Source organism: Panthera uncia, chromosome D2 (assembly GCF_023721935.1).
Source record: "Panthera uncia isolate 11264 chromosome D2, Puncia_PCG_1.0, whole genome shotgun sequence".
In the NCBI taxonomy this organism is placed as follows: domain Eukaryota; kingdom Metazoa; phylum Chordata; class Mammalia; order Carnivora; family Felidae; genus Panthera; species Panthera uncia.
Window position 1 is genome coordinate 13,217,939 of NC_064818.1, and position 26,721 is coordinate 13,244,659.

General features: G+C 49.1%; 2 long non-coding RNA genes across 3 annotated transcripts; both read left to right on the top strand.

Moving 5' to 3' along the window:
- The first annotated feature begins 9,094 nt into the window (after positions 1 to 9,094).
- LOC125932591 (uncharacterized) lies at positions 9,095 to 21,155 on the top strand. 2 transcript variants are annotated; one of them, XR_007460683.1, is made up of 4 exons: positions 9,095 to 11,441; positions 12,018 to 12,165; positions 12,635 to 12,690; positions 13,855 to 21,155. It is a non-coding gene; the product is annotated as an uncharacterized LOC125932591 (long non-coding RNA). The 2 variants fall into 2 exon arrangements; XR_007460682.1 differs by having other exon boundaries at positions 9,111 to 12,165.
- A 648-nt stretch (positions 21,156 to 21,803) lies between these two features.
- On the top strand, positions 21,804 to 26,448 carry LOC125932592 (uncharacterized). Its single transcript, XR_007460684.1, has 4 exons — positions 21,804 to 23,929; positions 24,212 to 24,411; positions 24,553 to 24,590; positions 25,753 to 26,448. It is a non-coding gene; the product is annotated as an uncharacterized LOC125932592 (long non-coding RNA).
- Positions 26,449 to 26,721: the final 273 nt, after the last annotated feature.

Genomic DNA, 26,721 nt, shown 5'->3' on the forward strand with positions numbered 1-26,721 from the left:
AAATGACGTTTGGCTTTGTGTGGGCTCTGTTGTCAGAGATCTGCTGGGGTTGAATGGAGATTCTGTTTCCTTCGCCGACTCTCAAACGCTCAGGCTGCTTCTGGCTTTCCTGTCGGTGCCTCCTCTCACCCAGACCGTTCTGACACTTTGACTTACCGATCAACTTGCTATTTTTTTTAACCCACGGTTTTAAAAAAGTTGAACGCATGTGCGCACACGCGTGTAGGGAAAGAAAAACATGCTACCCAACAAGCCATGTGTCAGAACCGGCAAAGCTCTAAGGCTTGCCCTCCGAGAGTGAGGGCTGGGATGAAAATTCTCCGTGTAGCCGATTAACACAGATCGAACTTTTTTTTCTAAGTATATTTATTTATTTTGAGAGGCAGAGAGAGAGAAAGCAAGTGAGGGGGGCGCAGAGAGAGGGAGAGAGAGAGAATCCCAAGCAGGCTCTGCACTGACCGTGGGGTTTGAACTCACGAACCATAAGATCGTGACCTGAGCCAAAACCAAGAGTCAGACACTGAGCTGACTGAGCCATCCAGGTGCCCTCACAGATTGAATTTTTAATAGTTTGCAGCCCTGCCTGCTGTAAATACTTTCTTGTCTCAGAGGATGAATACCTCCTATCGTTCTGTCAAGACGATATGTATGTCCTTTTCAGAGAAGGTGTGGCTTTGGAAAGGCATTTGTGTGTCTCCGGTGCTGGAGGGGTCAGTGGGACTTTCCTGTCCCCAGCCTTTGTCCTTGCCTTTTTATCCACCTGGATGGTCACTAAATGCCCAGAGCAGGAGAACGGAATGTCTCTGAGGTTGTCCTGGGCACAAGTTCTGAGACTATTGTTAATGCAATCCTGGCTGAAGGAAGAAGTTTCTTCTGGTGGAATTTTTGATTTAAGATAAGGTTGTGGAGGGGCGCTTGGGTGGCTCGGTCGGTTAAGCATCCGACTTCAGCTCAGGTCATGATCTCGCAGTTTGTGGGTTCAAGCCCCGCGTCGGGCTCTGTGCCGACAGCTCAGGGTCTGGAGCCTGCTTCAGATCCTGTGTCTCCCTCTCTCTCTGCCTCTCCCTCACTCACACTCTGCCTCTCTCTCTCTCTCTCTCTCAAAGATAAATAACATTAAAAAAAAAAGAAAAGATAAGGCCGTGGAGACTGAAGTTAGCAGTGTGGTGTGGACACTACACGGCCACCCTTACTTCTCTATAGGAACCTTGGTTTTTGCTTCTGGGTCTCAGGATTTGCCGAACTCGGGCCACATGCCGTGAGGGGCCTGGAGGAGATCTTTGGAGGAGGTCCTGCCTGGGATAAGCTGATGAGTTTACAGAGAGGTCACTGATACCTGCTGGGTATTGTGCCGCATTTGCTTGGAGGAAAAGGTACACACTTACCATAATGAATGATTCATACCCACCATTCAGCCCAACTCCAGAAAGTTCCTGGGACCTTGAGAACACATTTGCTGAGCATTCACACACGGGCCAGGTATTGCTCCGTCCGTGGTGGACAAGGCCATGGCTTAGCTTTCTGGGTCTATTATCTTGGGCAAGTGGGCAGATACGTTTTGCGAAGGTCCAGATGGTAAATATCTCTTGCTTTGAGGGCCCTGTGTCTTTGTCACGGCTACTCAACTTGGTTGTAGCGTGAAGGTAACCACAGTTGAATGGCACGGATGTGTTCCAATAAAACTTTATTTACAAAACAGGCGCTGGCCAGATTGAGTCCATTTGTTTACTGTCCAGATTTTTCTTCTGAGCTTCTGAAGGGCAGGAGCCAGTCCTTATTTATGTTTGCCTGTCTAGTGTTCAAGCATGGGACCTGATTCCTGGTATGTGCTGAGTAACACTCCGTGAGACCTTCCAAGGAAAAGGTATCTTTATGATTCACACCATGAGCTGCATTGGAGTCCCGACAACAGAATGTTTAAATTAAAGGGCCCTAGTATATCACACACCCACCCACCCACATACATAGAAATATGCAGGTGTCTTACAACTAAACTCACAGACATATGGGCAGTTTATATTCCAGTTCTATTGCCCTTTCAACCCTCTCCCTTCCTTCTTCTTTTTTTCTCCTTTCCTTTTCTCATCTCCTTCCCTAAAAGTTTACTATACATTTTTTATGTGCCAGACACTATGCTAGGCTGATAATGTAACATCTAAATGTAACAGCCAAGACATAACATTTGCCTTCAAGGAGTTTACAGCCCAGTAGCTGAACCCAAAAGAAAGGAAAAAGAAGAAAAAAAGGAGATAAACGAATAATTTAATGAAGTGGAAAACACACATAAAATAGGAAACATCGACAAAACTAAAAGATTATTTGGAAAGAATAATAAAACTGATTGAAAAAATAAAGCCCTAGCAAGACTGAACAAGGGGGTGGGGGGAGAAAGAACAGGTAAACATCATTAATGTTAGGCATGTTAAGGAGACATCACAACAGAGCCCACCTTCAGTAAAATGCCATTGCATTTGAAAATTCAGATACGTGGTAAATTCCTATAAAACACAGTTTACGAAATGGACATAAGGAAAATATGAATCTTAACCAGTCTAATAACTGTTAAACAGATCGAATCCATAATTTAAAACTTTTCCACAAGGAAAGGAAAGGCTTGGAGGTAATACACGCACCAGTATACAAGCACAAGGATGCTTATAGCAACACTATGTGTACTAGCCCTAAACTGGGAACAGCCCAAATGTCCATCAAGATGGAACAGATGAGGAGAAAACAAAGCCATGAGATGTGGGCCCCTTCGCCCTGAAGCAGTGAGCACTACTGATGTGTTCTGTTGTGTCAGGAAGTGTTTTCATGGGAGAGGGCCTTCTTGAATGGAGGCTTGAGAAAGAAAGAGAGAAAGATCTCTGCTGTGGATCTCTTGGGAGGGGTGAGGAGGGAACAGGGTAGGCAGAGACACTTGAGTGGGAGATAAGGCCATGTTTGGGAAAGGACAGGCCTTCATTGTAGCTGGAGATTAAGAACAAGAGGGGTCCAGGGCAGGATGGGGCTGGATATGATTTCCAATGGGCCAGAGAGAGCCATTGAAGGTACAAGCTGGGGGATAATGTGGCCAGAACTTCCTGTTTTAGAGGGATACTCCGGTGGCTTTGCTGAGGTTGGATGAAGAAATTAAGCCCAGAGGAAGGCTGGAGGGATGTGTGAGTTCAGACGAGAGAGGTGCTGAAGCCTGGGGAGACAGTGCCATTGTGGTGGGGGTGGAGAGGAGAGGGTTGAAACAAAATCACAAAAGGTGGAATCTACAGGACCTGGATGGTGAGTAAATTCAGGTTGCTGGTTTGGATGGCCAGGTGGATGGGGGTCCTATTCTCTGGGGAGGGAATGGGGGGAAAAGTGAACAGTTGGTTCTGGGGCATGTTGAGATGAGAATCCATTGTCCAGTAGAAATCTGGGCATCTGGTTTGGGTCTCAGAGGAGAAATTCATGCTAGAGGCAGGAGCCATGGAAAGCAGCAGGTGATTGGAATCATGGAGCAGAAGAGGTTGGGTGGAGGGAGAAACCCCTGGAAAGCACCAGCATTTGTGACAGTCGTGGGCCATGGTGGGAAGGTTCCTAATGGAGACCTAGCAGAGACCCTACCGTCGAGGCTGTCTGCATATGCTGGCATAGTAGCGAGTCACCCTGGCCAAGAAGGGGCTCAGGGGGAGGAGAGCCCTGGATTAGGGAGCCCATTAACAGAAGGAAACAGAAGCCCTTAGATTAGATTCAGAGTGTTTCTCCCTTCCAGCTGTGACTCCTGGTCTGGGTCAACACTGGGCCTCTCCAGGCCTCTTGTTCCCTTGAGCATGAAAGAAACAGGGCCACAGTGTCTCTGAAGCGGGTACAACCTCTGACACACAGCAGTTAATCTGCACGCTGCTCCCAGCTGACTATTCCGTCACAGAGGGGCCGCCGGCTCTTTTGTTTCTAAGAAATATCTCAGCCAGTGTAGTTTCTGGCCCGGGGCTCGGTCCCAAGGCCTCTGGCTTGCGCTGACCTGACCTCCTGTGTCTGAAGGGGACAGCTGGCCTCATGTGGGTGCTGGCCACGGCCTGGCTGGGTCCCGTGGGGGCTCTAGCCTCTACCTCCACACCCTTCCTTGGGAAGAAGGGAAAGAGGTGGATTTGGGGATGGGGTCCAAACAGGCCGTATCCTGGGGACCCCGAGCAGGGGAGCTCCCACCTGCTTCAGCAGGTACGCTTTGTGTCCAGGGATGGAAACGCTACTGATTTTCCTTTGAGCTTGGCTGAAGTGTGGGCTTACTAGGACATTTCATAACGGCGGGAAAATGAAATTACAAAATCTGTGAAGCACATCTCTCTCTCTCTCTCTCTCTCTCCCGGTGAAGATGACGAAGAGGAGACTGGCAGAGGACAGGAAGCGCACCGTACAAGAAGCTGCGTGCAAAGATCTTCCTCCTGCCCTCGCTCGCGCTGTGGCCCCCAAGCAGGAGACAAGCTGGACACGCACAGGGGTCAGAGAACGTTCTCAGGGCCACCTTCCAGGTTTGGTGTTTGCCATGAAAGATCCCTGGGTTCCACGCCTATATCCCCGTGTAGGGAAGTGATCACATTCGACTTTTTGAAGGTTCAGAAGGAACTGAACCTACAGATGGTGAAGAGAAAATGTAGCTGCAAAAATAGGAGTAATGTTCTGGATTCCAGCTCCCAAGCCAGCCACCCCTGTCCCGGGCCTTGGGACTTGGGAGTGGAGCAGGACGCAGGCCTGGTGTCCTTGGGTCCCTAGGTGGTAATCAGCCTGCAGAAATGGCTCCCCGGGACTAGGGGCTGGCGAGCAAGCAGGGGACTTTGTGAGTCTGTGACACATGATGCCGACTAGGCCTCCGTTTGCCCTGAAAGACATGGGAGACGGTCACCTCCATCCCTGGTGAGTCAGCAAGCCGTCTGTGGTCTGCATCCCAGGTGGTGCCACCAAGAAGCACCCAGGACCCTGGTGGGGGAGCTGGCTGTGGGTCTTTTCACATGAGGTCCTGGACAAGTGTGTCCCATGATGCACAGAGCATGAAGATGGGGAAGCAGAAGGCAGAGCCGCCCAGGTAGGTGCCTCCCCACCCCCAAGCCTGGAGGACGCTTCCCCACAAGGAGTCTGGTGGCCCTGAAGAGGGGAGAGGAGAAAGGCCAGAGACAGCTGGCTGGGGGAGAAGGAGAGCGCAAGGGGTGGGGGGTGGGGGTGCAAATCCCAGGGCAGGCAGGCTCCCAGGTGGGCAGAAAGCCTAGGCGGCCCCACGGTGGGACTCAGAATCCAGGAACAGGATGCGAGAAAGGACAGCGGTCATGAAGGCCTCTTCCCTGAGAAGGAACAATGGTCATTCTTCCATTGAAGGCTGACATTCCGTGAGAGAGGAAAGGCCTCCCGGTGGAGGGGGGCGGGGGAGAGCTGAAGGAAAGGAGCGGAAAGGGAAGGGAGGGGGCCCCAGACGCTTGTGCTGACCCGGGGCCAGCACGAGGCCTTTGGAGCACACTCGAAATTTGATATGTCCCCGTCTCCAGTACCGAGCAGACAGGCCAGCTCACGTGGATGGCCTCACCTAAGTGTGACGTTACAGCTTCCCGAGGCGCCACTGACTCAGCCCCTGCCCCTGCCCCGTGGCCTCCCAGGACCCCGAGCGGGCAGGCTGGGATGAAACTGCCCCGGTGTGTGTGGGGGGGGGGGGGCAAGGGTCTCATGTGCTCTGTTGTGCGGTTCTGTGAGACTTACCATATCTACACACGGGAAGAAGGATTTCCCAGAAAAAATAAAGGAAGCCGGCCAATATAATCAAGGCACACAAACCCCTCCTCTTTCCAAATATGTGCCTATCTCCAAAACAATCAAAACTGCCCCATTAAATAACACTTGTTCGGTACAAAGGAAGTAGAGGATGATGGGATCGCACGCCGGTTCCAAGTAAAACATTCCCGATTGTTAGGCATGCAACAATGAGCAAAAAAGCTGAATGGCAATCACACGTGAGGACTGCTGTGCTCGGAGCCCTTCAGAGCCCTTGAGTGCCGGCGCCGGGGTCACTCGGTGGCTCTCTCACGGTCGGTTCCTGGGCAGAGGCTGCCCTGGGTTGAGGAGGGTCGGAGCCCGGACGGGGCTTCACGTACAGGGCCCAACCTGACTGGCAGCCTGCGCACCTGCCTGCTTCCCATATGCAGCGCCTTGGGCCTGTCCAGCCACCTTGCCTCTGGTCTGGCCCTCGGTCCCCTCAGTGTGAGGCAGGCCGAGGCCACGACCTGGCAAAGAGCGGGGAGATGGTAGGCAAGGCCCGAAGGCAGCCGAAAGGAGGGGGCAGCCTTGGTTCTCACCAAAAGAAGGGTTTGGGGGCCTCGGCGACAGCTCGTCTGTTCGGGGCTGAATGGTGTCCCCACTCAGTTCATATGTGGAAGCCCCAACCCCCAACGGGACTGTATTTGGAGACAGGGCCTTTATGGAGGCAGTTAAGGTGAAATAGGGTCATTAGGGTGGGGCCCTGACCTGATAGGATTAGTGTCCCTGTAAGAAGAGTCCCCTCTCACTTGCCCCCTCCCACAGTCCAGACGTGAGGACGCAGAGAAGAGGCGGCCATCTGCAAGCCAGGAGGAGAGCTCTTACCAGGAACCCCACGGGCCAGCCTCTTGATCTTGGGCCTCCAACCTCCAGAAAGAAATGTCTCTCGTTTAAGCCACACAGTCTGTGGTAATCTGCTTGAGCAAATTAAGACATCATCCAATGATAAATTGGAAAGATGAAGGGACCCGGAAGTCTTGGGGGCAAGCAGACCCTACAGGCCATCTGAGGATCTGTCTGCCAGCCAATGGGGGCTGCCCTCCCCGGATCCCACCAAGTCTTCCCCAGGGACATGGCCAGCAATTTCACTCATGTACATGTGTGTGAACGCATCAGCTTTTAGGTTCAGTTTGCTGAGGCCCCAGAACACGGCATCCCTCTTTGAGTCTTCACTGGGCTGGCCGGGCGCCCCTCACCTTTGGGCTTAAGGCCAGTGTGATTCCATCGTGGGCGACGTCCCAGGTGGCCCCGTGAATCTTCAGGCAGGTGGTAAACAGCAGGGAGAGATAAATTCTTAATAAATGGAGTCCCGTTTTGATGCAAATGCGCCTGCTAATAAAGTAGGAAGGAGCGAGAACCACAGAATATTTATGACAGAAGCAGGACTGTTTGGAAACAGACGTTTTATTAGGTTCCCGTGAGGCACCAGCCGCTCTTGTAACATTTCTATTTCGGGGCTTTATGTAGAAAGCAGTCGCTCTATAAATAGCAGAGCAAACAAAGTTAAGGAGGGTTGTTATCATGCGGGGAGGCTGGGGTCTGGAGCCCGGGAAACCATGAGGCTCTGTCCCCGGTCTTGAGGGCTTCTCAGACTAGACCACATCTCCCGTAGTCATCTCCCTTCTGGGTGACCTTTTAGCTCTTTCAAACTCTTCTTAATATTTTATTTATTATTCTTATATTATTTTAAATGTGTATTTATTTTTGAGAGTCAGAGCATGAGCAGGGGAGGGGCAGAGAGAGAGGGAGACACAGAATCCGAAGCGGGCTCCAGGCTCCGAGCTGTCAGCACAGAGCCCGATGCGGGGCTCAAACTCACGAACCATGAGATTATGAGTTGAAGTCGGACGCTCAACTGACTGAGCCACCCGGGCGACTCTCAGACTCTTCTTTTGGAAATACCTCCACGCCTGCCTCTGGGTTCCTTTTTTTCTTCTTCTTTCTCTCTAATCTTTAAGATGTTTCTCTTTACTTTGTAGTTATTTAAAATTTATTTTGAGAGAGAGAGAGAGAAAGCATGAGCCGGGAAGGGGCAGAGAGAGAGAGAGGGAGAGAGAGAATCCCAAGCAGGCTCCGTACTGTCAGCGCAGAGCCCGACGTGGGGCTTGAACCCATGAGCCGCTAGATCTTAAACTGAGCCAAAGTTGGACGCTTAACCAACAGAGCCATCCAGGCGCCCCCACTTTGTATTTTGAAAGAAATTCTTAGAAAAGAATTTTTCTTTTCCTCAGAAAATTTGCAAGAATAGTACAAGGAACATCTATATACCTTTCATACAGATTTCTCTCTCTCTCTCTCTCTTTGAATACATATTATTCGCATTTTATTTTGCTGAACTGTTTGGGATTATGTTGCAGACAATATGGCTGTTCACCCTGAAATACTCCAGCAAATATCTCCCAGGAGGGCCTTGCTCTTATATAACCATGACACGATGATCTCATCCAATGCTATGATCTAACATGAAGTCGATATTCACATGTCACCAAGGAAGGTCCCGATAATGTTTTTATAACACTCCCCACCCTCCTTCCACAATCCAGTTCCGACTCGTTCACTGCATTTACTTGTCCTGATTCTTTCGTCTCCTTGAACCTACAGAGATTCTGTCGCTTTTCTTTGGATGTCACAGCATCAATATCTGGAAAGGGAAGCAGAATGATTAGAAAAGGAATTGGAGATTGATTAGAAGGATGAGCCCTGGGGCTCCTGAATGGCCTGGTCAGTTAACGCTCTGACTCTTGATTTTGGCTCAGGTCATGATCTCAAGGTTCGTGAGATCAAGCCCTGCGTTGACAATGTAGACACTGCTTGGGATTCTCTCTCTCTCTCTCTCTCTCTCTCTGCTTCTCCCCAGCTCTCGAATTTTCTCTCTCTCTGTCTCAAAAATAAATAAACATTTTTAAAAAATAGAGGGATGCACCCTTATACCATGATGGGAAAAGCCTGGGGAGTGAGGTTCTGGAGGGGACATTGGTGGGGATCAGAGGACAGTGCTGAGTGAGAACCAGACAGCCGAGTGGGGAGATGTCTAGAGAGGGCTGTTCCCTGATGGAGCGTTGGTTCTGAGGTCTCTGTAGGCAAGTGGGGAGGTGCTGGGGGAGGAAGCATTACAAAGCAGGAGAGAACAAAGGCCAAGTCGCTCCCAAGGGGACACAGTGGCCTATGTCTGTCCCCACTGCACCTAGAGGAGAAGCCAGTGGCCTGTACCTACACCTGGCCCGGGACATGGAGGTGGCCCAGCACAATGGTGGCGACTTCCCCTTTGCCCTGATCTTGTGCACGTTTCTCCCTTGGCCCGCCCACCCATTTTTCCTCCCTGCAGACTGCCCTCTCCTCCCATGAAAGTGAGTCTGACAAGCGAGGGATACCTGGTCGTGCTTGTCAGCGGATGGGCTTCCTCACAGGGCTGAATCTCCACACCACGCTGTCCTTTTCACGCTTTCCTCCCCTCATCTCATTGCTTGTTCTCTGGCTTCTCTTCCCTGTGAGAGTGGGAGCACTTCCTGGGAGGACAGGGCCCAGTGCATCCTGTTTATGTCTGTACCTCCGGGATCCGGCCTCACACCCGGCACCGAGTGCACACGTGGGACAGTGGATAAACGAACGGGTGAACTTGTGGCTCTGCTGTTCTAGAAACCATCTCAGGTAGCTTTGGTGACAACGTGTACTTTTCGGTGCTCGCTGCGAGGAATAGCTTTGTAGATGGACCATAGTGGATTAGACCTGCCAGCCATTTTCAGTGGTGACTTTGTCCTGAGACGGAACTGTTGGAATGAGGAGGGCAGGATTCAATTCCAAGATTCAGAAAATTCAGTATCACTGTGGCGTAAACCAGACAGGAGTTTATTCCTGTCTCACATAAACCGAGCCCAGGGGGAAGCGATCCGCGGAATCCTTAGGGCCCAGCCTTCCCCGACCCTCCACTTGGCCCTCGCTTGGCCCTTGACTCTCTTTCTCCTGGTCCAAGATGGCAGCACCCGCGTTTCAGGCAGCAGGCAGAATGAGGGGGAACCGCAGAGAACAAAACAAAAATGCAGCCACAGGACACTTCTGCTTACATTCCATTATCTAGAACTTCTATGGCTGCAGAAGAGGCTGGGATGTAACCTCTATTCTGGGCGGCCATGTGCCCGCCCAGGTTGAGAGGCTCCAACGATGGTTTTGTCAGGCCACCAGCAATCTTGGCCACAGTTGCGTCTGGGGAGAGGTCGCGTGTCTTCCTTCTCACTCCCTCTTTCACGTGCAGGGTGGGAACCAAGTGGAAGGTCTCAGGCCCCGTGCTCCTGTGCGGGGTCATCGTTAGCTTTTCCTAGGAGCGGGGCAAGCTGGCCGCAGCGTGCTGTGATTGGGTTATCTGTGTTGAATGGCACGAGGTTGTCCACAAGGCAAATATCAAATTGCAGGGAGTAGGCTGCACTTAAATGCGCTGGGCCAAAAAAACCTAAGAAACACACAAACAAAAAAGCCACCCTAAACCCAAGGGAAATCTGTCAGGGCTTAGAGGCAGCGGTGAGCAGGGAGGAAGGCAGTATGAGTTCATGGTGGGGCCACGGTTTTGCTGCGTCGTGATTGAAAGAGCGTTTACTATAGGGTGGGAATTTTAAATCTCTTTTTAAAAGCATGAGTCTCCGGGGAGTGTGCCGGAGGCGGGAACCGCTCCCCGGAGAGCAGTTTTGTAACTACTTGTAGCTGAGTTTATTTTGTTTTACTGAAGTATGCCAGGCTGGACATTTCCTCCTGTTCTCATGCTTCTGGACTCAAGAATGCAGAGAGCACGCTGGCCTCCGGAAAGCATCATCAGCAGGATGTGAACCAGGGACTCCCCCTTCGTGTCCAGAGGGCGAATCACCTTGCTCCTGAGCCGTCAGCGTGGGTGCGGACTGGGGGCGCCGGGGAGAAGCAGGCGCTACCGGTAATGGAAGTGTGATGGGCTGGCGTCTCAGCCAAAGTACACTTGAACGTGAACTGCTGGTGTTTATTCAAGTCGACTTCCTCACGTCCTATGTCCCGGGGGCCTGGGCCGTCCCCGTTACTGCCATTGCTGCTATGGTGCGGGATCCAGCGTGCTCAAGGTGTGTGCCTCTGGGCTGGGCTGATGCCCAGGGCCGGGCTTCCTTTCGGGAGCCGCGTCAGTTTCCCTCTCAGCCGTCACACTCCTCGGCGGGCCAGAGCGACACAGGCAGGAGTGCGTGCAGTGTAAGTCAATCAACGAAGCGAACAAAATCCAGAGAAACAGCACCTGCCCTCGACTGAGCGCATGCTGTGTTCTAGGTCCTGAATGCCCGAGATCTCAGCACCTCCTCAAGGCGGGGATTGTCTTCTCACTTCGGGGGTCAGGAGAACAGGGTCGTACCAGTTGGGTGATGTGCCTCCGGGTCTGTGTGTGATGGGGCTTGGGGGTCAGGTGGGATCCTCAAGCTGGGGAGCAGCCTAGCCCCATGAATGCTGCCAAGGGGCATCTCTGTGGGAAAGAGGAGGCACTCTCCCTCTCGCGCGGGGAGCTCTGTGGGCTGTGGGGCGGAGCGACCTCCCACGTGGCAGCACCTGTTCCCTCCACAAACCGGCCAGCGCCGCCTTCCTGCCCTTGGGAGCAGACACTGCGGTTGACAAAGGTCGTCCGGCTTATCCAGCCTCTGTTTTCCTGTGATATTGATGTTTATGCCAAGGTAACACCCGCACCTTAGCTTTGGGGTGGAAGGAACAATTTCCCTCTGTGGGGTGTAAGATCTCCTTTCCTGAACTTTCCCCTTAATGTCCGTACCCGCAGCTGAACCCTTAGCCATTTTGGTCTGTTGGTTTCCACACGTTTACTGGTTTATCAAGCTCTGGAGGGATGGCTTCATGTATTTAAAATCCTCTGCCTGGATGGGCGCTTGGGTGGCTCAGTCGGTTGAGCGTCTGACTTCGGCTCAGGTCATGATCTCGTGGTTCATGAGTTTGAGCCCCATATAGGGCTTTGTGCTGACAGCTCAGAGCCTGGAGTCTGTTTGGGATTCTGTGTCTCCTGCTCTCTGCCCCTCCCCTACTTGTTCTCCGTCTCTCTCTCTCTCCCCAAAATAAATAAACGTTAAAAAAATAAAAATAAAATAAAATCCTCTGCCTGGTATAGCAGAGAATGACAAATTCTCAAAGACTGATCGATAGATTTAATAATAAAAAAAAGCTACTTCCTCACCTCTGTGTCTTCTGCAAAGCCGTGTTTTAATTCCATTAATAATTTAGTTTTTTTCTCCTACGTCTAGTGGGAGAGAGACCTCAAAGTGTTTAGGCTTTATTGTTCTGCTGAGCTATTCATGGGCCAATGTATTTCCTACTGCATAAACCCAGACTGGACTTCGTGGACGGTGATTACACTAAACCAACACCACAAGGACCCCACCTTACTCCCAGGTACGGCCCAGGGAATTCTTTTCCATTAAATCATTATTTTTACATCCCCATACATAAAATAGTTGGCAGTTTCTATACCGAGGAAACCTTTGTTTCAGGGCCTTCCCACATTCCTTCCAGGGGATTTCCTGCATTTCTAAGGCATTTAATCTGTGCGATGGGCAATATTGAAAATGTGTATATCATGATCCCTGCCCTCAAGGAGTTTACAGTCCAGTTGGGAGTCAAGACAAAAAATAATAGAGAACCACAAAGACGATATAGTACCAAGACCTAAATTTTAAACTGCAGGTTGGATCCATTGGTGGGTGGGTTGTAAAATGAGTTTAAGCAGTCACAGTCAGTATTAAAAAATGGAAATAGCAAAAATAGGAAGGATTAACATGCATAGGATATAGTAAGCTTAAGAACTTTTCGGTAAAGGTTTGGTTCTGTTTTATATATAAATAAAATCTGTTTCTTACCCTAGGTTATGGTCAAATATGTGTGGATGTTTCTGACAAGCTATGTGTGAGATGAGTGGAGGTAAGCCTGTGAAGGAATGCCACATGAGAAGGCATTCGTGACTTCTGTTCAAGTTATGGACTCTTGAGAACCCTTAGAACACGATGGGAAATCGCTCTAGAAACCATGCATATGCCGGGCGTTTTGCACATCTCAGTGGCTCATGGACTTTGCAGCCCTTGGTTGCAAGACCTTGGTTGGAGCCCTTTGATCTGGAGATTAAAGCCAGGAGGGAGAGAGAGGAGAAAGGCTGGAGAGCTGGGCTACATTTCCCAGGAGAGAAGATCATTCATCACTCACTTGGGAAGTCAACGAAGGCTTCCAAGGAGGAGAAGCTCGTAATCCAATTCATGTTTTAGGAAGACTGTTGTGGAAGGCATTAGGGGCTAGAGGTCCAACTCAGAGGGTATTGTAATAATTATTTGAGAGCTAACAGAGGCAGATAGGTAGGAGGGCACAACTGTGAGAAGTTTTTTAGGATAAAAAAAAGTCATTGGACTTGGTATTTCTTTGGATATGGAGGCAATGAGGTGGAAGGAGGAGTCTGGGGTGGCCTCTTGGTTTCTATCTTTGAGCAGACAGCGTTGCTAATCACTGAGTCAGGACTAAATATAGAAAGGAAAGTAAGTTTGGGGAGGAGCATGAGTTTAATTCTGTAGTGAAGGGACATACGCAAGTATATCCAGGGACCTGATATAATCTCCCAACGTTCTCTCTATGAAACTAAAGAGCAAAAGCCGACGAGGGCCAGGTTGGGGTGGGATTGGGGTCCGGCAGAGCTGGAAGAGGAGGGGATTCAGATTTTGTTTGGGTACGTGTGTTCTTTGGTGGAACAGTTTGGTAATCCTGGGGCAACAGGAGTGTCCCAAAGACTCTGAAAGCCCCGATGACAATGGAAATAGCAGGCCAGGTTCATTGGCTGAACTGGAGTAACCCAGAGTAGCAGCCTGGGTTTGGAAGTACAGGGGAAGGGGCTGGTCCGGCCCAGTAGGGAAGAAGGCCCAGCAGGCCCTGGCCAGGGTGTGTGTGTGTGTGTGTGTGTGTGGCAATGTCTAGCTCCATCTGGAACTAAAGCTGGTGAGTCTGCCCAGCCCATTCCATAGCATCTATGGGGAAGAGGGGCTCTGCCAGATCCCACTGATCCTGCCGGTGGGAAACATACCAGGATCCCCCTGTCTTTTCCAGGCCCAGGAGTCGGATCCAACTGTGTTTGTGGCTGGTACAGAGGAAGGTGAGATGTATGCAGGAATTTCACGCTCCTTCACTCTTGATAGGTGCTGCTAGGAATCTGGGTTAGAGTCAGATTTGTGTTGGATGCTCTGGGTGAACTCCTTAACTATTTGTTTGTGGTACTGCTAAATATTTCCAGATGTCAGCACCACACATATGCCACGATGCTATGATTAAAGCGCTCAGTGCTGAAACTCTCTCTCTCTTTTTTTTTTTTTTTTAATAAGAAAAATGCATAAGGAGAAATTAAATCTCCCTTTCTGTCTGGAACCCACCATACAGATCCTGCATTATTTACCAACCACAAGAGTTTTTCCTTGGCTGGTACATGCGTCTCTCCTAGTGTTTTTTCCAGCTGCTCATACAGACTTTGGCAAAGTTACTCACTAGCTCCGAATACCAGGATTACCCCATTCTCGTTTAGCAGTTCAGGGATTTGGCACCTGGAGGAAGAGCAAAGGCGATTTCAGAATCCCACTAATTCCCCAAATGGAACTAAGTGATAGTCCCAGCCTCATGGGGTTGTGTAAAGGCGGAAGAGGGCATTGCGTGGAAAGTTATCGACTACAGTGCCTGGTACCCACCGTGGTCTCAGGCAAGGCCAGTTCTTTTCCTGAGGAGGGTCACGTGATACCCGACCAACAGATTTTCGCATTGGCTGGGGCGGGGACATTGGAGCCTCTGGTGTGGGCTTGTCTGTAGTGGAGACATTGATCGAAAATCTTGGGAGTGTTATGCAAGAAAAGAAACAGGCAGAAAGAACAGTAGTTCTGGAGCTGAAAGTTTGAATCTCAGACTTCTCTCTTCCTCCCTCAGTGACCTTAGGCAAGGCACTCACAGTTGACCCTTGAACAACACAAGGGTTAGGGGCACTGACCCTCTCGCAGTTGAATATCTGTGTATAATTTTTGACTGCTCCCCAGACTTACTACTGATAGCCTACTGTTGACCGGAAGTCTTACCGATGACACAAACAGTCGATTAGCACATATTTTGTATACGATATGTATTATATACTGTATTCGTTTTTTTAAAAAATTTTTATTATTTACTTTGACAGAGACAGAACGAGCTGGGTAGGGGCAGAGAGAGAGGGAGAGAGAGAGAATCCCAAGCTGGCTCTGCACCATTAACGTGGAGCCAGATGCGGAGCTCGAACCCACGTACTGTAAGATCATGACCGGAGCTGAGATCAAGAGTTGGACACATAACTGACTGAGCCACCCAGGCACCCCTGCATACTGTTACAACAAAGTAAGCTAGAGAAAAGAAAATGCTATTCAGAAAATCATAAGGAAGAGAAAATACATTTCTAGTTTGGCAGTATAGGAAATCCACGCGTAAGTGGACCCCACATTTCAAACCCTTGTTGTTCAGGGTCAACTGCAGGTTTACTGAGCTTCAGTGTCTTCATTTGAGATGGGAACAATGCCCTTCTCAGAGCGCTGTGGGGAAAACAAATAAGAAGTCTGGCTAATGGGAAATTATGGAACAACAAATATGACCTCTCTTATTTCTTGCAGCAAAGTTGTCACAAGAGCGTCACATTCTCAAATGTCTTCTTTGGTGTTACACAGGGGTTTTACCGTGGGTGCTGATGATTTATTCATTCATTCATCCAACAAATATTTACTGAGTCCCTGCTATGTTCTACATGCTGGGGATCCCGCAGGCAACAAACAAAAGCTCTTGCCTTTATTCATGGCATATTCTAGCGACAGGAGACAGACTGCACACATATGGTAAGCACAAGCTACCTGTACAGGTGATTAATGACAGATTCATTGGGGAGATTCCAAACCTGACTTAACCAAACTTAGGGATCCGGTGACATGGGAAATCCACAGTCTCTATGCCTACTGAGGCTTTTCCTGGTTAGGATGACTTTGTTGTGCCCGCCCTTGGGGATCCTCTAGTCCTGGATGTCTTGTTTGGTCCTTGTCTGCACAGGCTCGGCAGCTCTGTGGGTCCCCACCCTTAGCTTGCTTCCTTTCCAGGTGACGGATATCCCTGGAGCTTTAAAGGAACACCCAGCTTCGCTTGAGAAATAACCCAGGAGACCGAATAGTGCTTCTGGCTGTACAGAGGACATTCCAAAGAGTTCGATTCTTTATCGCAGACCGAGGCATCTCCTTCATGTTTCACTCAGTCATCCCTCAAACTTGTCAGATGCTCTCACACTGTGGTGTTTTTGTTAATGAGGTTCCTGCAGGCTGGCACCTCTTAAATCCCCGCCCACTAAATCCTATCCATTCATCCTGGTTCGGCCCAGATGATCCCTCTGTGGCAGAGAATGTGAGCTACTCTGCAAGATCCATTCTCTTCTGATTCTGGTGGTCATAGACACCCTGAGCTTGAGCTGGACTCATGGCAAAAAGTGAAACATTCCGAGCCATCCCTAAAGCGAAGTGCAGCTGTGTGACTCAGAACTGGCTCCTTCCGCCCTTCTTGCTGGCAGGAACGTGAACTTGGTGTCAGGACTTGGTATCTTGGCAGAGCAACAAGTTGGAAGGGGCCTGGGTTCTCAACATGGTGCAACTGTCCCATCAGTCCTGGATAATTGGCGTCCAAGCGATAATCTGAGGGAAAACGAAAGCTTCCTCCCTCCCTCCCTTCCTCCCTCTCTCTCACTGTCTTTCTCAAGCTATTGTTATTTTGGTTTTCATTAGAGAATCCAAAAACTGATATCCTAAAAACTCCTCCTGTGCTGTGAAGTTCCCCCAACCTGCCTCTACCTATATATCCCCAAAGTGTGCAATTTTACCTCAGTTAGTGTTGTCCTATGGCCATTTGGGAACCCAGCAATTTGTATGAACTTCTAGTCCTTGACGACACAAGCCCTCGTAGAGCAGGAACCTGTCTTATTAAATGTGTACCCCCCCCAATAACGAGCACAATGCTTTGCTTTTATTCTTCATGTATTTAATGAATGTCTGCTCCTTGAATTTTTTGGTGAATGAAGAATGATTCCCTGCCTCTCCTGGACTAAACTCTCTCTTTCTAAAGCATCTTTGCCCGGTACAAATACAAGGCAAGCCACATATGTAATTTTGAATTTTTTAGTTGCCACATTTAAAAAAAAACGCAAAAGGAAACTGGTGAAATTAATTTTAGGTGTTTGTTTCATTGAGCCCTACATACTCAAATGTTGTCATTTTTGTAAGTAATCGATACAAAAATTATTACTGAGAATGTTTTACATTCTTTTTCTCATACTAAGTCTTTGGAATCTGGTATGTGTATTTTACACTTTTAGCTCATCTCAATTCAAACCAGCCACCGTTCAAGTGCTTAGTGGCCACCAGTGGTGAGTGGCTATTGTACCAGGCAGCATAGCTCTAGGGGATCCCGAGCCAGCCCTGAAAGGGTGGGGAGGATTTGGATGGGCTGGAAGGGCATGGAGGAAATGCCGTGAGGCAGAAACAAGGAGTCTTTTTCTAGACGTTTCATGGAACTTACTTGGCATGGGGCTCTGCAATATATGGGGTACTCCAGTGACTCTTAGGAACTGTTGAGTGACTTTAATGTAGAAAGATTCATGTGGGAAGAGACAGAACCACTGACAAAACTAAAGAAGAAATGGAATCAGGAGAGAAGGGTGTCTGAGCGGAGCTCTGGGGGTCATTGAAGCCAAACTCAGGGCATATCTAACGATATAATGAATAGGGACACAGCCTTGGCTGAGAGACATGGTGTGGGGCTGGGTTTTTCACCGTTGCTGCCTAAGTGACCCTAGATGAGCCATTTCAACTCTCTGAGCCTCAGTTTCCTCAGGAAGCCCATCTGGAAGCAGCACTCTGGTGGGAAGAGAGCAGTCTCTTCAAAGGAGCCAAATTCCCAATGGCATGATAAGGAGAAGCTCACTGGACCAGCTCTGACAACTCTAGGGTCACTGGACAAGGCAGACTCCACGGATGCCCCAAAGGAAGGAGTTTTTCCTTGGGCTATTGAAGCAACGGGTGGTTTCCATCCAAGGAAGGACTGACTTTGCAAAAAGTGGAAACGCAGAGGTTGAACAAGGGAGGGGGCAGCCACCACAGAGTGGGGTGGGCACAGGCAGTTGTGGTACATGGAAGGCAGGAGAGAGACAATGCCTTTCTCTTTTCTCATGGAAGTCCCTTCATGGAGCTCTGGGGTCTACCAGGGATTCTGAGTAGATGGGGCACTAAATGCCTCTGCAACCCAGACTGGGCTATACAAGGGAGAAATGGGGAATCATGACTGTCCTATGGATCATTTGAGGGGGAATCAGGAAAAGTCCCCAAGAACCCCTTTAAAGTCTCAGCTTTCCAGTATCTCAGACCCAAGTGCTATTTTGGCCGAAATGTATCCAGGTAATGGCTACAGTTTTCTACATAACTTTCCATACTGTTCATAAAGGACTTAGACCATTCCCACCAAGGGCATTGTGGGAGAAGGCTGTGTGTGCTAAGGGCTGATTTGGAGTTGCTTTCAGGAGGGGAAACAGGTCCAGTGTCCCAAAGCTCAAGGTTCCAATCACCGGAACATATGGATGTCCAGGGAACAATGGGACTTGCGGTCAAGGTGGTGGTCCGGGAAATTTGAGTGTTGGATCCACCAGAGAATCTTAGAAACTTATGACTTCGTACTTGGGAAGCTGCCAGTGTTTCTGGAAATGGCTGTGCTTTGGGGTGAGAGCAGCTGAGGAAATAAAAGCGTTAGGTCCAGGACCAACAGTCTGACACAAAATCACCGAGCCAATGCCGTGAGTAAGGGGTTGGCCAACCCCAAGGCCAAGTGTATCTTTGATGGAAAACGAATTCTCAAGGAGGAAGCCTATAATTGGATGAAGTCCTTGTCTCCCTAGCTTGTGGAAACAGCCAGACTTTCCCCCCTTGTTTTCCACATGGAATGTGAGTTCTCTAAGATCTGGCCTGGGCCACATGGGCTTCAACATTTCCTCATGGTGATGCCTTCCTCGGACAGCCCCATCTCGGGTGGAGGGGAAAATGTTTCTGCTGTGGCGTCTGGGGAAGCACTTGTTACAATCAAGGTGCTCAACCAAGGTTTGTGAGAAGGATGCATTCATGATGTTCGCCTCTGAACCATTAAGGTTAAGTGACACTTGGCACCTCCTATGTGTTCTTTCTGACTTCGTTCCTCACGCCTGGTGGCCCAGGGGGAGCTGGGAGCCTGCCTTTCATGCCAGAGTCTTAGTAATGCTTTGCTCCTCTTATCTTCCAATAAACCTGATGAACACGTTCATTCTAGAACGTTAGAGATTTAACGTTTCACAGGCACACTGAGTGGCCCGCACTGACAGTTGAGAGCTAAACCAGCCGGGTACGGATCAGGATTGAGGCCACGGCCAATTCACTTCACCTGTCCGAGCTTTCACTCTCTTATCTGAAAAACAGGGATGCTGATCATTTTTATAGCTACTTCCCAGCGTCCGCAGAGTTCAACGAGATGAAGAAAATGCTCTTGGCGGTAGGCACACAGCAGCCACACCAGTGATGGATTCGCCGGGCAAGAGTCGGAAACGTACAGGCATAGTTTTCTCTTTTGCCTTTCAAGTACATAACCTTTATGTCAATTGGCTGGCACTGGAGAAGAGGCAGCATAGGGGAGATTGGGATTCGTCACGGGAAAACCCTCCACCATCCATTTTAGTGACGTCGCTTCAAAACAGGGAGCTGACTGGACAGCTTTCATAAATACAGGGGTAGAGCTTTGATTTTAAGCTGCGACGAGAACGAACACCAACGACACAGCCAAGCGCAGCGGGGAACTGGAGGGGAGCAGTGGTAGGGCCATCTTCCGCTGGTTGCAAGCAAGACGGGGTGCATTATCTGAAGGGACTTTAAGACTGAGAATAAAATAAAGCCAAAAGTGAGTCTACTTTTTATGGTCGCCATATAGGAGCAATTGTATTTTATTTTGAAAGTTTATTTATTTTGAGAAAGAGAGAGAGAGTGTGAGAGAGCACAAGTCGGGGAGGGGAGAGAGAGAGAGAGGGAAAAAGAGAGAGAGAGAATCCCAAGCAGGCTCCGCGCTGTTAGCACAGAGCCCAACACAGGGCTTGATCTCACGAACTGTGAGATCATGACCTGAGCCGAAATCAAGAGTCAGACACATAACTGACTGGGCCACCCAGGCACCGTGTGGGCAATTTTAAACAGTATCTGATAAAATATCCCTCCCCGCAAAAATAGTGTTGTTATTCTAAGTTCTCAACAGTTGTCACAATGGCTGTTGAGTTTTAATAAAATATATATAGACTTTTTGGCATATTTTTATTACCTATCCTTTCCTAAACGTTGTATTCTCTGTGAAAGGTCACTTGGGGAACTCCCAGTAGGCAGTTGGGCCCCCCGCCCACTGAACACATGCTTACCCAGCCACACGGTTTATTTCGGGAGTACATTCATCATAATGGTCTGGAAGTATCCAAGCTCACTTAGGGTGCTGTCCCTGTCTCCAACAGCCCCCCACCGAGGTGTGACATATTCCTCTTTTTAAAAATAGTATATCAATTTAGCGGAATATGATCAACAAGAATAAGGCAGATCTATATATAACGATATAAAAATAACCTCCAATATGCAGCGTTCAGCGAAATAAGCACTATACAGAACACTGAAAAATATTTGAAAAAGTGACATGTATGTACGTATGTATGTTTTATACATGAATAGAATCTCCCAAAGGACAAATAAGAAATGCTAGATTCAGAAAGAACGGTAGGGGCCGCTGGGTGGCTCGATCGGTTAAGCTCCTGACTCTTGATCTTAGCTCAGGTCTTGATCGCAGTGTCCTGAGTTCAAGCCCCACGTTGGGCTCCATGCTGGGCATGGAATCTACTCCCAGTGTGGAGCGTACTTAAAACAAAACAAAACAACAACAACAACAACAACAAAACAAGATGAATGGTAGTACAGTGATCTTAAAGACAAAGACACGTACTTGAGCTGCCTCAATTCTGTCATCCGCGTGACTGCTTGGTGATTTCGTGTATGTTAAGAATTTAGCCCAGCCGAGGCTGAGGGTGAAGGGGAAGGTGTAACATTTTTAGTTGGTAGTGTAAATATCAGTTCATACATGAAATGTTTCGCAGAGCCCAAGCGCTGTTTTTCACACTGGCATTCATTTCTCTTTCTCAATTCTTAATGGTTCATTTTAAAGCTAACGAACTCATCAAGGGGTAATGGCTATTACCGATTATTATGTGATTCTTAGATGAATAACTTGGCCGCATAGAGAGGGGAGTTTTAAAAACTGATTTGCTCTGGGTGTCTGATCCACTGCATGCCTGACATAAAAATGCTTTTCAGGCATTATTTTTGTCTTACCCTCTCAAGGTTTGCTCAGAAGCGCAATTTAATCAACACTTGTAATCGGTCACCTTTGGGGCCACTCCGGAGGCTTGCTATGAATTTAGGAGCACCTACTTTCTGGGGCTCTCCAGGCAGAGTCTCAGGATGGCACAGCCACCCACAAGGGTGCCCCCGTTCTTTCGGTCGAGGGAGAATTGTCAGAGCTCAGCAGAGAATCTGAGAATGTGCAGGAGCTCATTTGGGCTGGGCAAAGAGGAGGCCCGGAATAAAGCCTCTCACGGCCTCTCTTATGCTTTTCTACCATGGATCCTGTTTTCCTACAAAGGACAGGGCTGTGCTTGGCCATGCACTTGCCCAAGAAGGCAGTGCCTCCTCACATAATTCCTGGTGGGTCCTTCCTAATCCCCTCCCCTGGTGAGCCTTGCATCCTAGAATTACAAAGGACCTCTCTCCATTGACTTTTTGGGACTTCATGATGGACTGAGGCATGTCAAACGGGTTTCGGCTGTGCCAATACAGTGCGACTCCCCCCCGCCCCCCTGCCGCGCTGGCTTTCTTCAGGGGTCAGGAAGGAGCATGTGTAACCAAAGATCCCCAGCTGATCATTTTCTGCTTTGAGCAACAGCCTCCCATCTACCCCCGGGGGTGCCCACACAAATACGATTTCGTATGTGTGCCCTTTTGTGCAAGATCTTGGGAAGCACGGCTTTGGGGGCAAAGACAGTGCCATTCTTGGCCGTTTGGGAGAAATGCATCTGTTTTGTGCAGATAAGAAAACAGTGGTTTGGCGTGTTTCGTTGCCTGGTGAAATTACCCGGTGGTTCCGTCGCTTCCAGATCAATCTGAGTGTGAGCCATCGGCAACCCGTGCACAGCGTGTGGCCGGCTGAAAATGCATCATCTCTCGACGTGAAGCTCAGCTATTTTTCTCCAGCTTGGGTTGTTGTGTTGTTTTCTGCTTCCTCCTACAGCCTCTTCACGTCCTCTTGGGGACGTGCTCGGTGACATAGCACAGCTGCACATGCGGCCGTTCTTTTTCTTCCCGAAATGAGGGGAAGGCTCTGTGGCTCCAGTGCCCTGTGATGCAGGCCGTCCAAGAGATGTCACAGTACGACGGTCGGGACCCCCGTTTCGGCAGAGGTGGCACCACCCGTGCCTGAGGGTGATGGTGACAGCTTACAGTAGGTGTCCGATTGTGACACATGGGTGAAATGGAAGTCACAATTCCTTTCGGGGGGATTTACAAGCTGTCGATCGAACCATCCGGGATTCATTCACATTCTGCTGAGGTTTTGTGTTCTCTTCCTACGGGTAATGAATGAGGTGCGGGCAGCATAGAGGGGTCGAAGCCAGAGCACAATCCGTGGTCGGTAAAGTGCGTTCGGTCAACAAATATTTACGGGAGATCTCTGTGTCGGGCACTGAGCCGTGTGCTGGGGTGCTTTACTCGGCAAGATGGTGAGAAAAGTTATTGTAAAGGCCCAAAGAAATTCTTATGAACAAAAGCTGGAGGTGTTTTGAAGTTACTTAGAGGTGGTTATTTGAAGGAGAACGTATAAGGCGTACCTGGGTGGCTCAGTCGGTTAAGCGTCTGACTTCAGCTGATGTCATGATCTCACAGTTTGTGGGTTTGAGCCTCGAGTCAGGCTCTGTGCTGACAGCTCAGGGCCTGGAGCCTACTTCACATTCTGTGTCTCCCTCTCTCTCTGCCCCTCCCCTGATCACACTCTGTCTCTCTCTCTCAAAAATGAATAAACATTGGGTCGCCTGAGTGGCTCAGTCGGTTGAGCATCCGACTTCAGCTCAGGTCACGATCTCGTGGTCCGTGAGTTCGAGCCCCGCGTCGGGCTCTGGGCTGATGGCTCAGAGCCTGGAGCCTGCTTCCGATTCTGTGTCTCTCTCTCTCTCTCTCTCTCTCTGCTCCTCCCCCGTTCATGCTCTGTCTCTCTCTGTCTCAAAAATAAATAAACGTTAAAAAAAATTTTTTTTAAATGAATAAACATTAAAATTTTTTTTAAAAATAAAGGAAAATGTATAATGGCGTCTGTCTTCCGTGTTTGTAAATGCGTGTGGCCGAATCCTCTCCAGACTTGTGGGCTTGACTCTGGGCGTTAGCAGAGCTCCGAACAGGTACAATTGGGGACCATCGTGTGTCCCAGTATTTAGGAATATAAATCAGCCTACCAACGGTTAAATAAAATATGCTCTGTCTTCTTACTTTTTTTTTTTTTAATCTTTATTTATTTTTGAGAGAGAGAGAGAGTGCACACTCGCGTGAGCAGGGGAGGGGCAGGGGGAGGGTATAGAGGATTCAAAGTAGGCTCTGTGCTGACAGCATGGAACCGGCTTGGGATTCTCTCTCTCCCCCTCTCTGCCCCTTACCTGTGCTCGCTCTCTCTCTCTCTCAAAATAAATATAAATAAACTTAAAAAAAAAAAAACCCACACGTTCGTAAGGACAACTGAAAAACGTGTAAAGCTGTGATTTGTACATGACCAAAGTTTGGCAGCTGTCCCAAAGCGGCTGCATTAACTATTACTACACGTGCTTAAATGTTCCTTTGTTCTGTTTGAATGACTAACAAAATGAAGGCGCATAATTTGTAATTATTTCATGTTTATTTCCTTAAATTTTTGTCTTCAGCTCAGCATGGTCACGAATTCTGTCATTGTTGCAAATGTGTTCACATAAGTTTGTTCTGTCAACGGCAGTGAGCTCAAGGATTTAAAAAATGTAAGTGTATTTAAAATATGCAACACGTGGGTGTATTTCATAAAAAGTGTGAAGTACATGTAAAAATATCAAAATTAATTTTTCATATGTATTTTCAAAGAAAGTTACTTTTTCCTATAAAATATAAAAATTAAAACGGGAAGGGGAAAAACACAGATTATAATTAATAAATGTGGAAAATGGTACGACAAAATTATTTAAAGAAAACTGAATTTTAAGTTTAATTTTCTAAAAGCTGAAATCTGGTTAAATATTCATGCCGATCATGCTTCGTATTGCTAGCTTCCGACTCTCACCCAGTGGCTAACAGAAGGGATCCGTATCATGCATCACACATGGACTGTTTAGACCCACACAGACACGGGGTTGAGGGTGACAGGAATTGTGAGGCGCATCATCACGTTTCTCAGCTGCCATGTTGGTGCAAATATCGTGGTAATTCCCCAGTAGCTACAGGACCAGGAGTTGAAGCCAGGAAATGGGTGAGTAGTTCTCCTGGGAAGTGGAGGGTCGGAGGGGAAAGAGCTGACCGGTTAATTTGCTTGTGTTTTCTCTCCCCTGCATGCGTCTGCCGGTCAAATCCTCCCTGCGCTCTGGAATACCATCTTGCCTTGTCTCTGCAGCCACAGTACGACCCACAGACCTTCATGTCTTGCAGACGGTGAGTTTTTCTTTTTTCCCAAAGACATAGGACACAAGATACAGAGAAGCCATGGAGAAGCTGTTGCCTGGGGCCCGAGCTGTGTTGGGCACAGGAGTGGACATTAGGGTGATGAGTGAGGCTTTGCCAGCCCTGAGCACTGGATCCCCAGTGGCTGGGGGGGGGGCCGTGTGAACATTAGCGACATTTTTGCTCTTGTGAGTGTGGGGCTGTCTAAGCCTTGGGTCTCAGGACAGGATCTTAACCCCCTCAGTCTACCGGGAATGTCAACAGCACTCAAACACAGCAAGATCCCAGAAAGGGTTTCCTACTTGGCTGGTGGCTCTTCTTACCCTCTGTTGGCTCTGCCCTGCTCACTTCTGGGGGGTGGGAGGTTCTGGACAGGGCACTTTCTGGAGGCCTGGCCTGCTTCATGGCTCATTTCTATCCTGGCTGCTTCCTGGAGCAGTGTGGCATTAGAGTTGAAGTCAAGGTTGTACAGTCGGCCGGGAATAAAAGTATCCTTTGTGGTTTGCATGAAGTTGCATGATGGGTAGGCCTTGGACAGAGGCACGCTTTCTTTCTGGGATGCTTCTGCCCTGCTATCGCAAGGCTGGGCTGCACCCCGCGGGCTTCCTGACTGCAGCAGGACATCTGCTCTCACCCCGCATTAGACCCTCATCCCCAGGTTAGCCTAGCTCCAGCCAGTAGTGGGAAGGGGGGTGCTCTGTGCCGATTCCCAATGGTGCTTCTGTGGTGGAATTCACAGGTATGGTTACGGTTCTGTGTTGTCATCTCTCTAGTTGTTGGTTGCAAAGCTGAACCGGAATATTCTGTGTGCAAGCAAAAAATAAATATTGTATTTCAATATTATGTTCCACTGAAATACAGGGAGATAATCGCGAGACTCCAGTCAGGGCTGTTGGTATTTATCGGGTGCTTTACTGTAGCCGTAGGTCCGGCAGGGCAGACAGGCTGGACACGAAGGGTTAACCAGCCAGCTGGGCACTACAGTGAGAAGGTGACAGGCCAGGCATTTTTAAACCATTAGGGCCTCTTTTCACACTCAGAAACCCGCTCCGTGGGTCTTCATCCAGACTGTGTCTGAGGCACGGCTGACCTGGCTTTCACCTTCTGTGCCCTTAACCCGGCTTCCCATTTACTGTATCTTCATTCCCCCCAGATCCTGAGCTCTATCCACCCGATAACTTCACCTGGACTCCGGATTCCTTCTCCTGGCTGATGATGGTTGTCCTGGGAGCTTCCCTGCCTCCCTCAATCCCTGAGAATACAAAGCAAAAGATATGGAGAAGGGGTTTGAAATTCTCGTTCCTGAGGGTCTGACAGGTTGAGACAGACATTCCCACCTAGAGAGAGAGCATATGGGCAAAGTTAAAAAAAAAAAAAAAAAAAAAAGGTGAATGCAGGGGCGCCTGGGAGACTCAGTCAGTTGAGCGTCCAACTCTTGGTTTCAGTTCAGGTCATGATCCCAGGGTTGTGGGATCGAGCCCTGTGTCGGCCTCTGCACCGACAGCATGGAGTCTATTTGAGATTCTTTCTCTCTCTGCTCCTTTCCCGCTCTTTCTCTCTCTCTCTCTCTCTCTCTCTGTCTCTAAAGTAAGAAAAAGAAAAGAAAAGAAAGAAATAACGAAGGCGGGAGTAGATGGCAAGGCCCACACAACATTTCTGGTGGGTGTCCGTGTAACAGAGGCTTACCAGGTCAGGTCAGATGCTCTCAGGTCAGGACGCCATGACCAGCCTTGCCGGGCCCCGCTGGCCCCAGTCCCTCCAATCACCTGGCAGCCTCACACTTTGAGAAGGTCCCAAGGCTCTCACGATGAAAACGCGTGACCGTAACAACTCCTGCGATTCATGTGTCTCCTCCGTAAACTGAGCTCTGTGCCTGGTGACATTAGGTGCGTCTAACGCCACACTGAGAATAGATTAAGTCGAACGGTCGTGCGGTCCTTTGCAAGGATACCCCGTTTCTGTGGTGTCGCAGATGTTTTGGTTGGGTCTCATTTTTAAGCGGCCTTAGCCAAAAACATCTTCTTGCGGAACAGCCGACTCACTTCAGTATTTCACTTTGGACAGTTGCTTGACTTCGTGTAGCACCCCGTGCCGGAGCCCGGTCTCCCCAGGCTTGCTTCCC